This window comes from Moschus berezovskii, chromosome 19 (assembly GCF_049115385.1).
Source record: "Moschus berezovskii isolate FMDL1 chromosome 19, NW_MosBer_1.0, whole genome shotgun sequence".
Lineage (NCBI taxonomy): Eukaryota > Metazoa > Chordata > Mammalia > Artiodactyla > Moschidae > Moschus > Moschus berezovskii.
Genome location: NC_142478.1, coordinates 18472409 through 18485931, shown reverse-complemented (window position 1 = coordinate 18485931; position 13523 = coordinate 18472409). Strand labels below are relative to the sequence as shown.

At 36.6% G+C, this 13523-nt stretch overlaps 1 protein-coding gene across 3 annotated transcripts in view; it reads right to left on the bottom strand.

The window, feature by feature from the left end:
* The window catches only part of INPP4B (inositol polyphosphate-4-phosphatase type II B), an 894316-nt gene that overhangs the window by 488750 nt on the left and 392043 nt on the right, over nucleotides 1–13523 (bottom strand). The window lies entirely within an intron of this gene.

Sequence of the window (13523 nt, the reverse complement as noted above, 5' to 3'; positions counted from 1 at the left end):
GATCACCAGCAGGTATGCATTTTTGTGTGTGTGTATTCTTGGAAACTGACATCATCAACAGATAATTGCATTCAGAAGATGTGAAGACATATCTGAAGACCTGGTGAAGACCTCACCATCTTTCAAGCAAGTGCCTTAGTCACCCTGAATATGGAATTCCAGCAGGGAGACTAGGGAAAAGAGAGAATAAGGATCACCAGAAAGCCCTATACGAGCCAGGTCTGTATTCTCACATTATGTGCCTGAGGGCAAGATGGCTTGAGCAGCCATAACACTACTCCTTTCTAAGGAATCAGGATCTCTGATGCACAACCGGCCATCTCCATGACAGCCCAGTATAAAGATTCTGTGGGTTTCAATTAGACCAAGGCAGTTGACAAAGATTTGTCTATACCGATGCCAGAGACTAAATAATGAAGTGGAGAAAATGAATGATTTGGTATTGAGGGCTTTGGTAAAATTGGTATCACAAACAGGTGAAGACGAGGATAATCAGAATGTGGTGATTATTATCTGCAAGCCCTTCACAAAGAATAGACAACAGAGTTCCAGGACCAAAGCAGTTCTGGATGAGAAATGTCAGAAATGTCTCTGGCATTTTATGACATATTCTCATTCTTGATGAAAGTGAAAGAGGAGAGTGAAAAAGTTGGCTTAAAGCTCAACATTCACATGGCATCTGGTCCCATCACTTCATGGGAAATAGATGAGGAAACAGTGGAAACAGTGGCTGACTTTATTTGGGAGGGGGCTCCAAAATCACTGCAGATGGTAATTGCAGCCATGAAATTAAAAGATGCTTACTCCTTGGAAGGAAAGTTATGATCAATCTAGATAGCATATTAAAAAGCAGAGACATTACTTTGCCAACAAAGGTCCATCTAGTCAAGGCTATGGTTTTTCCATTGGTCATGTATGGATGTGAGAGTTGGACTGTGAAGAAAGCTGAACTGTGGTGTTGGAGAAACTCTTGAGAATCCCTTGGACTGCAAGGAGATCCAACCAGTCCATCCTAAAGGAGATCAGTCCTGGGTGTTCATTGGAAGGACTGATGTTGAAGCTGAAACTCCAATACTTTGGCCACCTCATGTGAAGAGTTGACTCATTGGAAAAGACTCTGATGCTGGGAGAGATTGGGGGCAGGAGGAGGGGATGACAGAGGATGAGATGGTTGGATGGCATCACTGACTCGATGCACATGAGTTTGGGTGAACTCCGGGAGTTGGTGATGGACAGGGAGGCCTGGCGTGCTGCGATTAATGGGGTTGCAAAGAGTCGGACACAGCTAAGTGACTGAACTGAACTGAAACTGAATATAACATAGAAGTCATATAAGAAAAGAGATTTAGTAGGATTGTTATTTTCAATCCTATAACTGAACTGTCGTCTTTTAGACCAGTACTTCTATGCCATAGTACAGAGATCAAGTTGTCAGGGATTGGAGGAAAGACAGGGGAGGTACAGTTCCTCATTTTGACAGTGTAAAGTCCATCTTTCTTAAAGCAGGGCCAGCCAGATTAAAACCTTTATTATTATTTTTTTTTTCGTGTTCACATGCTTGCTACATGCTGTCTTATTTTCTTTTTTTTTTTGTAATTAATTTATTTTTTATTGGAGGCAAATTATTTTACAATATTATATTGGTTGGTTTTGCCAAAAGTCCTTAACTTTAAAAACATTACCATGTACCATCTCCTACCTTGAAGTGAAAGTGAAAGTCACTCAGTCAAATTCGCTCAGTCCTGTGAGACTCTTTGCAACCCCATGGATTTATACAGTCCAGGGAATTCTCAGGGACAGAATACTGGAGTGGGTAGCCTTTCCCTTCTCTAGAATTTCCCTGCCCCCACCTTATATCATTTGAAATAAAAGCAATACTAAACTATACAGTAAGTGTAACAAAGTCCAATAAAATTTTGATTTTTTTCTCAAATACACACACACACACACACACACACACACACACTTCTCTTCCCTTATAGGTTATTACAAAATATTAAGTAGAGTTCCCTACACTATACAGTAGGTCCTTGTTGGTTATGTTTTTAATGTAAGTAGTGTGTATATGTTAATCCCAACTTATTAATTTATCCCTCTCTCCACTTCCCTTTTCCCTTTGCTAGTCACAAACTTGTTTGTTTGCTGTCTCTGTGTTTCTTTCTGTTTTGGAAATAACTTTATTTGTGTCTTTCGGGGGTTTTCTTTTAAGATTCTACAAAAAGGCAATATCATATGATATTTATTTTTCTCTGTCTGGCTGACTTCACTTAGTGTGACAATCTCTCTATTCATCCATGCTGCTATAAATGTTATATCTTTCATTTTTATGACGGATCTACTTTTTCTGACTCTTGTCACTATCACATCTCTTCATACATGTTAAGAAATTAAATGGTTATTGAGCATATGACTGAAAAGGTCAACAGATCTATACATTAAACAAGGGGTATTTAAACATGTTGCATACCAAATGGCAACCCACTCTAGTGTTCTTGCCTGGAGAATCCCAGGGAAGGGGGAGCCTGGTGGGCTTCCGTCTATGGGGTCACACAGAGTCGGACACGACTGAAGTGACTTAGCAGCAGCAGCAGCAGCAGCATACCAGAATTACTTGGGGATTCAAGAGCCTCAGTCAGAATATTTGGGGTATTTTGCATTTTGAAAAAGCTCCCAGATGATTTGATTTCATCAGCTTTGGGAAAAAGTTGATGACTGATTCCACTGAATCTAAGGTAAAACTTTTAAATCACATTTCAGACTAAAATGCAATGTGGTTGTAATTACCCAAACATAAATTGATAGGCCTATGGTTTAGCACCAGCAAGTTGAGAGATTATTGGAATCTACTTCTTAGAAGATGTAGTGAAAACCTTTTAGGAAAGGACATTTGTTCTATTTGTGCGGTCTAGCGGCTTCACTTCCACTTTCCACTTTCATGCATGGAGAAGGAAATGGCAACCCACTCCAGTGTTCTTGCCTGGAGAATCCCAGGGACGGGGAAGCTCTGTGGGCTGCCGTCTCTGGGGTCGCACAGAGTCGGACACGACTGAAGCAACTTAGCAGCAGCAGCAGCAGTGTGTGGGAAGTAGTAAAAACTGATTAATGGTGAGTGAGCCTCAAAGTAATAATCATCAAGTAACATTACCTTTAGCACCCTCATGAGAGTGAGGAAACAAGAGAAACCGTTAAATATTGCAGATAAAAACATGGCAGCAATACGTGGGTATTAGTTGCAAAATCATTTTAAATTAAAATAGAGAAAGTCAATAGTCTACAAGAATCCTAGTGACTGCATACCAGATTCCTTACTATAAACCCGGGAAAAATGCATGCTGTGATTCAAAACTATAGGCATGGCTAATAAAGGGAAATGATGATATTATTGTAGGAGAAATGGTACATACTTTTATTTGTTTAAAGTTCAACCAGCTCTGTCAATTTGGATATAACACAGCTTTGAAATTTTGCTCTTTTGAGCAGCTTCACACACAAGCAGTAAATACTACAAGTCAAATGCCATAAACCATCCCTGTAAAAGATCATCTTTCAAAACGTGGTCAGACGAACAGAGTGAAGATGACAGGAAAGCCCTGAAAATAGCCTACAGATGGAGTATTATCTAGGAATAAAATGTTTTCCCTCAAAAACAACTTTGAAGATTACCTTTCAAGGAATGTCAAAGCAAATAAAAACACTTTTTTTCAATATATCAAAAGCAAGGAGCCAGCTAGAGATTCAGTGAACCCATGATTACAGTCTGTCAAAGATAACTTAGGACTTAGAGTCTTAAAAAAAAAAATAAAAGAAACAGACTAAATCTGATAGGATGCTTTCTTTGAAAGGAAGGACGTTAAGAGATACCATGTATTGGTCGCTAAAAATGTTAGATTAGAGGTGCAGAATGAAATAACTATATAAAACTCTTATCACAGCAGATAAGCATTTTTGAGGATTCATTATTTTCAAGGCTGATGCCTAAAAATAATATATCATTATCATCCTTGTTTTAGTTGTTTCCATATAAGAAGGACTGGTTGAGATCCAAAGTAGTGAGGCCAAAATAATAGGATCAAGGACCAAGAATAGAATTATCCTATGGAAGGTGGGATCCAGAAAGCTATTGAGATGCATGCTATTGCAGAGTTCATAACAAGAGCAATAAGAAAAGCACACCTTGAAAACCCCAACAGCTCTAGAAAGAGATTTCAGAAACTGAGGTTATGTTTGAATAGCAAAGGCACAAAGCTCAGTGTCAAAACTCAGAATGTTACTGGGTTGATTTCAACGTGGTTCCATAATTGTAGATGGAAGGCTGCCATTGTGTTTCCCTAAAGCAGTGCTGTGTCAGAGCTGCGGCTCAAGCCCATGTGAGTCACATCTCCCCAAATCTGCACTTAGTAGTACCACGTTAATAGCTTGAAATAAGCCATGGGAGTATTTATTTACAAAATGGGCAAATACTAAAAACCAGAACTTTTTGTTAGTTTCGTTCTTTAGAGAACCAGTTTAACAGCATATCTCTGCTCTAAAGGGACAAGTTCAAGACACTTATGAACAATGACTCCAAAAGAAGAAACAATTTAGAGGAGACATACTAAAGAAAATACAAGGGTGATAATGAAAGAGCTCATCTGGGTCTATATAGATGTTGTTTAATTAGATGACAAAATGCTTCTGAAATAATGTTATGCCATTCAGGGAGATGAAGATAAACAAAATTAATGTGAATATTAGATGCTTTTGGTATATCTATAATAGGATGGGTTTATCTCTCTCACAAAAGAAGCCCCTGAATTAAAAATTCCAAGGTGTATGACAGAGAAGCAAAAGCATGGACAAAAGTCAGAAAGAAAAATGACACTTAGATCCAGCGAACCCATCTGTGCTGTGTACAAGAAGTATAGAACAAAAGGGTCCAACATAAGAAGCAGATCTGAAAACTGTAAGAAACTGAAAAAAGAAATTGAAGACACAAGGAAAGGGAAAGATACACAATGCTCATGAATTGGAAGAATATTTTTAAAATACAAATTCAATGCAATGCATATCAAAACACCACAGGCATTTTTCAAAGAATCAGAACAAATAATCTCAAAACTTGTATAGAACCCCCAAATCCCTAAATAGCCAAACACTCTTCAAAAAGAACAAAGCTGGAGGTATCACACTATAATTTTGTTATATAGTTGATTTTAAACTGTGTAACAAAAATATAGTAATAATAACAATATGTTAATACAACAAAAACAGATCAATGGAACAGAATAGTCTAGAAATAAACCCACACTCATATGGCTCTATGAAATAGAGCCAAGACTATACAATGGAGAAAAGACATCCTCTTCAGTTAATGGTTTTGGGAAAACTGGAAGGCTACATGAAAAAGAATGAAACTAGACTATTTTCTTACATCACATAAAAAATAAACTCAAAGGGGATTAAAAACTTAAATGTGAACCCTGAAATTAAAAATCTCCTAGAAAAAAACATAGAAAGTATGCTCTTTTGACACTGGTCTTAGTAGTAATTTTTTTTTAATACATCTCCTCAGTCAAGGGAAACAAACAAACAAAAATAAACAAATGGGATTACATTAAACTAAAAATCTTTTGCACAGTAATGGAAACTAATCAGCAAAATGAAAAGGAAATCTAATGAATGGGAGAAGATCTTTGCAAATGACATTTCTGATAAGGGGTTAATATCAAAAATACATAAATAACTCATACAACCCAACATCAAAAAAAAAAAAGCCAGTTGAATTAAAAAACAGGCAGAGGACCTGAATAGATACTTTCTCTATGAAGATATACAGATGGCCAACAGTCACATGGAAAAGATGCTTAAAATCACTAATATTGAGGGGAACGCAAATCAAAAATCAGAATGAGATAGCATCTTGCAACTATCAGAATGGCAATGGTCAAAAAGACAATGAACTATATCAAGTGTTGCTGAGGATGTGGAGCAGAAGTAACTCTAGTGCACTGTGTGCCAATATAAATTCACACAGGCACGGCAGAAATTATAGAACATATTTTGGAGATTCCTCTAAATAAATAAATAAAAATAGATCTACCACATGATCTAGCAATTTCACTTCTGGGTATTTTCTACATGGAAAAAAAAACACAAAAAAACCCTCACTAATCCAACTTAATGAATGGATAAAAAAGATTATATATACAATGAGATATTCAGTTCAGTTCAGTTCATTCGCTCAGTTGTGTCCGACTCTTTGCGACCCCATGAATCACAGCACGCCAGGCCTCCCTGTCCATCACCAACTCCCAGAGTTCACTCAAACTCATGTCCATCAAGTAGGTGATGCCATCCAGCCATCTCATTCTCTGTCATCCCCTTCTCCTCCCGCCCCCAACTTTTCCCAGCATCAGAGTCAGCCCTAAAAAGAACAAAATCTTGTCATGGGATTATGCTAAGCAGATAAATCAGACAGAGAAACGCAAATACTGTATGATATAACTTATATGTGCATCTGAAAAAGACAACAAACTAGGGACTATACAACAAACAAAGCAGACTCATGGATACAGAGAACAAAGCAGTGGCTACGGTGGGGAGAGCTAAGAACAGAGGCACACTAGAGTGGCGGGTGAATGGGAGCTTAAGCTATTGGGTATAGGATAAGCCATGAGTATCTGTTGTACAACATGGGGAATATAAACCAATATCTTATAATAACTATAAATAGACAGCAAAAGTGTTAGGCACCCAGTCATGTCTGACTCCTTGCGAGCCTATGAAATATAACGTACCAGAGTACTCTGTAAGGGATTATCCAGACAAGAATACTGGAGTGGGTAGACATTCCATTCTAAAGGGGTTCTTCTAGACCTAGTGATCAAATCCTGTGTATCCCACATTGCAGGCAGATTCTTTACTGTCTGAGCCACCAGGGAAGCCCATGTACAGAGTATAACCTTTAAATATAACCACTTTACTGTACACCTATAACTTAAATAATGTTGTATAGAAACTATACCTCAATCAATAAATAAAATAGTCCCCCCAAAAATGAGTGTATTTTTGCCTTCAGTTCAGTTCAGTTGCTCAGTTGTGTCCGACTCTTAGCGACCCCATGAACCACAACACGAAAGGCCTCCCTGTCCATCACCAACTCCTGGAGTTCACTCAAACTCATGTCCATCGAGTCGGTGATGCCATCCAGCCACCTCATTCTCTGTCGTCCCCGTCTCCTCCTACCCCCAATAGCTCCCAGCATCAGAGTATTTTCCAGGGAGTCAACTCGTCACATGAGGTGGCCAAAGTATTGGAGTTTCAGCTTTAGCATCAGGATCCAGCAAAATCCTTGAATTCACTAATGCACTACCCTACCCTATTCAGCAGAGTATTGTCCAACAGATGGTTCTTTAATGGTGCAAATATGTTCTAACCCATTCTGTTCTGGAGTGTACCCACTACTACATCTGACTATTGAGCACTTGAAATGTGCCTGGCGTTACTGAGGAACTAAATTTTTAAAATCTGATTTCAGTTAGTTTGAACTTAGAGCCATATGTGGCTAGTGGCTGCTGTATATTTTGCAATGCAGCTTTAAAAGCAAAAACAAAATTGTCCACCAGATACACAAAGGAGCAACATCATTCTCAACTTTATAAGAACAGAACTTCCTGGGAACCAACAACATCCTCTTGCATAGGGGCCAGATTTCACTCCGGTGAGACGTGGAGCCAATCATCAAGCCACATGCATTAAAGGAACAGAAAGAGCCTCATTGTGGGATGGCTTCCACCCTGGAGGACTCTATTTGGGATGGAATTGCACTAGGTTAATACTCTTGCCCTTCTCCTCCCTCCTGGACTTCTAACTCTGTTTCAAATCATTAGAAACTGTGCATGCTTTCTGCTTCCGACCTTGTACTAAGCCTCTAAGAGTGGGATCTGCCCCAAGCCAGGCACGGTCCATCTGCATTTGTCCAGCTCTGTCTGCTTAAGAGGCTAAGTTTAATTTCAGAGTGAAGTATTAGAAGCTCCATCTGGCATCAAGTATGTCACATCATCTACTCAAGCTTTTATTAGTAATAAAGCTGTTATTTAAAGCTCCATTTGTCTGATTTGTGCCTACTAATAAGTTCCTTCCAAAACATGAAGGAAAAGAAAAATAATTTATCGATCACCTCTCCTCCTCCCCTCAGAATGGCAACACTCAACATAGCTGACATTTAATGGCTTCAAAAGTAAAATGTAAAATGTGTCTTTCTGGTGGACTCTCTTTATTCTGAAACTACTTGAATGATGCTGTTGGACTTATGTATGTATTGGCTTATATTAAGGCAGCCATGTGTCAGAGAAGTAAATCATATGAAAGTGCTTTGTACTGAGATTAAGGTCTTTCCTGACCTTCTTGAGCTAGTCCAATTCTGATTATTTGCTTTCATAGCACCTAGTATTTCTCCTTTGTGACACATCATATCCTAATTTGTGCTATTCATTAGGGAACAGCTTACAATTCCCATTAGGGTGTAAACTCTGTAAGCTTCATAAGGAAGAAGACTTTGTGTATCTTTTAATCATCATTTTATTTCTAGCATTTCGAATAATGACCAGCCCATAGATGATTCGCTCCCTAAATAAATAATTCAATATTTCATTTAACTGCATAAAAGGTTATCATCAGTATGAGCAGAGATTATGATGCCAGTTTAATTTTTGGTTTATTTTATGCATCGGCCCCAGAAATAAGGGTCCCATAAAAGGAGAACTCTAGTTTGGAGGAGCATAATAATCTCTAGGAACACAAAACTAATAGTGGTCAAAGGATAGTGACTGGATTCATGCTGTTTTTGCTTCTATTTCACAGGTCAATGCCAAGGGTCTGACAACAGGTTAGTTAAATAATTCAGACTACATAATAATGGTGCTCAGGCAGGAAAACCAGCCTCCACTTGGTGAATGGCATTATGTTCAAAGCACACTAGAAAATATAAAAGAGTCAAGATTGGAAAAGTTTGTTTTGTTTTTTTTTAAAATAACCACTTTCCCAAAATACCTCCTCTGGCATTTTTTGGTTCATAGAGCAAAGGCAAGTAAGAACTCTCTGTGAGTAGATATTATTAATGGACTTAAGAAGCAGTTATACCTGTTATTCATCCTTAAAGTTTCCATGTTTTGCATCATAGTTCCCCTAAAATCTTAGTCAAATTTGTAAACTTGAAATCCCGTGTTTTATGAACTTAGGTAGAGCCTATGTTTATTTTTTGATCAAACTAGAAAGCAAGGAATTAAGACAAGATTAATACAACGATATGATTAAAAGCAGTGGGATGGTTTAAAGAAATAAACAGCAACCAGAACAGTTCTGTGGAATTCAAGAACATTCTCTAGAGATCCTCAGAAATTCTTGCTACTGTATAGATGAGGACTCAAGATTATTACTTTTGGACATTTAAGAAAAATGTGATACTGCAGAGATGGCAAACCCCTGAAATCTAGGACTCAAAATTAACTAGAAAAGGCTGACATGGGGGTCTGGAAATCTTTAGACTCCTTCTTGAGAATATGAATTGTGAATGTTAGTGATAGAATAGCTGATAAGAACTAGAGATGTTGTACATTATAAGAGGTCTATTATAAAGAATTTCAGAAAAATAGTCCTTAGAACACTATGTACAGTGCTTATTACTGTTTTTAAGAATATTCAAAACTTAAGCAGATCCGGAAAACAGCATCTAAAGCCAGAAGGTAAATGAAGTGTGAGGGCTTCCCTATAGAGTTAGATTAAAATTTGACACTTTGCTAACTTGGAAACAGAAGCTGAGGAATAATACCAACATAAAAAATAAGCATCTTAGAAGTCAATATAACTTACAAATTTAATATACATTTGCTTAAAAACTCCATATTAGGACAGACAAATATGCTTTGAGGAAATAAAATTATCAGTATTTTAATAACACCAATAGACATATATCTGGAATATTCACATATCTGATAATTTATCTGATAACATATGAAAAACGTAGACAGTTATTAAGGGAAACCTTGGATATAGCCTGTCTTTATGTTTTAAAGCCACAACTTCTAATAACTATAACTTAAGGCATCCAAATACTACAATAAGAAGGGCCTGAGTATACAACCAATTAAGTTCCAGAATATTTTGAAAAAAGCAATTTAAGCAATAGCTGATATGTAATTTTCTAAAAGAAAACATCTGAACATTAAGGAATTGCTTAGAAGAAATTTTCTTTGTTCAGATATTACAAAAAGAATTACAATTAGGGGTCCTATATTAAGTTTTTGATTAATAATGATTTCTATGTTTAAAATATCTACCCAGTCAAGGAGGGAGGGGGGCTATAGTTTTTATCAGAATGTTAACTTGTCATGTAGGGACTAAAACAGAGATCCCTGACTACTCATCAGAGAATCCTGGTTCTGTGTGGGCTTTTAGCAAATGAGTCTGCTCTTTTCCAGAGGATGTAAATAGCTTTCAGAGAAAGCATGCGTAGATACATTTTTTTTTCACTTGACACAAGGGGAGATATAAAGTTACTTTGATAGAGAACAATTTGATCTTAGGCCAGAAAGCTGACAGAAGAGAACAAAGCAATCAGAAACCAGGCACAGTCTCAACCTTCATTTAAATGTTTTCAGAAACATCTCATTGGAGTGGAAATTTTCTCATTAAGAGAAAACAAATAAAATTTAAAAACCCTTAGGTATTTAACTTTTAGACTGAAAGTCTGTATTTCTGAGCCTCAAATATCAGTAAATAATGATACTCATGTAAAAAGGGCTCTTTTCCAAAACCTGAGTTTATGTGAACATTATATAGATTAATACTCCTTTGTCAGCTAAGAAGGAAAATAATTTATTTCTCATAACATAGTTCAAATAGTTCATTTGATCATCAGGACATTCCTAAAATGAATAGGAACAGGTATCATGAGTTACTTTTTTACAATGTAAAACTCAGTCTTAAAAAACTAGTGAGTGTATCAAATAGTCACTTACTTTATAATATCCACCACGTGAACTGATTTAATCAGGGATTCAACTAGGTTAAGAAATTGACTTTTCAATGAATCTGTCTGATTCTAATCCCATACCCTTAACCCACTATATTTTAAATTTCTTGTCCAAGGGAGCATGCATTTACTACTAGAACTAACATTTAAACTCCCAAAAAAGTGTTTCCTCACTAGGCAAGTGGCCTCCCATATCTGTCCACAACTGAACAGAAGTGTGTGTAAGACTGACAGTGGCTCCACATTCACCAAACCCTTTTCCTTTTTTCATAAGCACACACCTAGACTATACCTCTAACCCTTCTGTGCAGCTGGGTGTTGCCACATGTCTGAGACCTGACTAAAGGAGTGTAGACAGAAGGTCTGTCTGGACACTTACCCCAGACCTGAGCCATAAAATCCTCTTCCCCAATCCACTGTGTTCTCCCTCCCGCTCTCCTGGCAGAATGAGGAAGACATCAAGAAGTACAGATCCACAAGAGGAAGATCCTAGATCCCTATATCATGATGTGATTTTCTACAATACATACCACGAATGGCCAAATTGAAATTTATATGAACAAGAAAGAAACTTCTATTTCAATAAGCTACTAAGATCGTGGAGTTTTTAAAGGGGTTGCACCAGTTCTTATGCCCACCAGCAAAATGTGAGAATTTCATTTGCTTCACAGTCAACAAAATGCGGCGGTGTTAGTCTGTGAGCCTACAGATAGCAATAACTCTGGCTTTAATTTACATTTTCCTGACAATTTGTCATTTTAAGCATTTTCCATATGTGTATCATTTTTGTCACCCATTCATGTGACACTATTCCTATCTTTTCCCCATTCCTCTGTCCATAGGATTCTCCAGGCAAGAATACTGGAGCAGGTTGCCACATCTTTCTTCAGGGGATCTTCCCGACTCAGGGACTGAACCTGAGTCTCGTGTACTGCAGGAGCATTCTTTACCACTTGAGCCACCTGGGAAGCCCCATGTATAGAAATAGATTTGTGTAAAATTGGCCTTGTCCCCTATAACCTTTTTATATTAACTTATTGTTTATAATAGTTTAACTTCAGATCTGTCAAAATTTCCTTCATACATGTATCTTCTAAGAATAAAGGCAGTTTTAATTATTCCTTTGAATTATTACTACTTTTATATCTTTTTCTTATCTATTCATATTGACGAGGACCTCCAGTACAATGTAGAATAGAATCACATACTTTGCTTATTCTTGATCTTAGCTGGAAAGCATTTACAATCTCATCATTAACTAAAACTGATGTTTGCTTCAGAGTTTTTCCCATGAATGGGTATTGAGTTTTTCAAACGCTTATTCTGTATCTATTCTGTTGTTCATATAATTTTTTCCTTTCTTCTGCAAATGTGGTACAATATAAGATTAAGTCTTGAATGTTAAACTAATCTTGCATTCCTGGGATAAACTCCAAATGCTCATAACAAATTATCCTTTTTATGTATAATGGAATTGCTTTGCCAATATTGGGTTGAGGATTTCTCGTCTCTGTTCATGAGGGATAATAGAATGTTTTTTCTTCTAATGCCTCTAGGTTTAGAATCATGTGTCAAAAAGTAGGTTGTGAAGTGCTCATTCCTTATATTTTATGAAAGTTTGTATGACATTGGACATTTTTCCTCATTAAATATGTATAGATTTCATTAGTGAAGTCTCAATGGCCTGAAGTTTTCTCTATGGGAATTATAGTTTTGAATTATAGTTTATCAGATACAAGACTGACATATCTTTTATTTTTTCTTATGTCAGTTTTGAATTATAGTTTATCAGATACAAGACTGACATATCTTTTATTTTTTCTTATGTCAGTTTCAATAAGTTTTGATTTTTAAGGAAAATATTCATTTCAACCAAACTGTAGAATTTATTGGCCTGAAGTAGTTCATTTTTCATATCTCCTTATATTTCTTTTAATATCTTTAGGACATGTACTATTACCCTCTCTTTCAAATCCAGTACTAATAATTTGTACTTGCTCTTTTCTTGGTCAGTCTTGCTAAGGATATAGCAACTTGATTTTGAGAAAAGAAAACTTCTAGCCTTTTAACTTTTTTGTCTTTTTTCATTTATTGCTTTTCTGTCTTGTGTTTATCATTTCCTTCCTTCAGCTTACTTTGGTTTTACTTTTCTCTCTCTTTTCTAGTTTCTTAATGTGAAAACTTAGGTCACTGATTTTAAGTACTCCTTCTTTACTAATATAAGCATTTAAAAGTGTTCATTTGTTCCCAAACACTGCTCTGGCTGCATTTCACAAATTTAATGTGTTTTGTTTTTATTTCTACTTAAATTAAAGCATTTTCTAATTTCCCCTTGGAAATCCTTCTTTGACCCATGAGAAACTTAAGTCATATGCTACTTAAATCTCAAATATTTGGTCAGTTTCCAGATAACTTTTTTTTTCCCCCTAATTTAATTCTACTGCACATATTGTGGGTCAGAGAAACTACTCTGTAAAAGGGAATTTTGGAAGGTATTGAAACTTCTTTTACG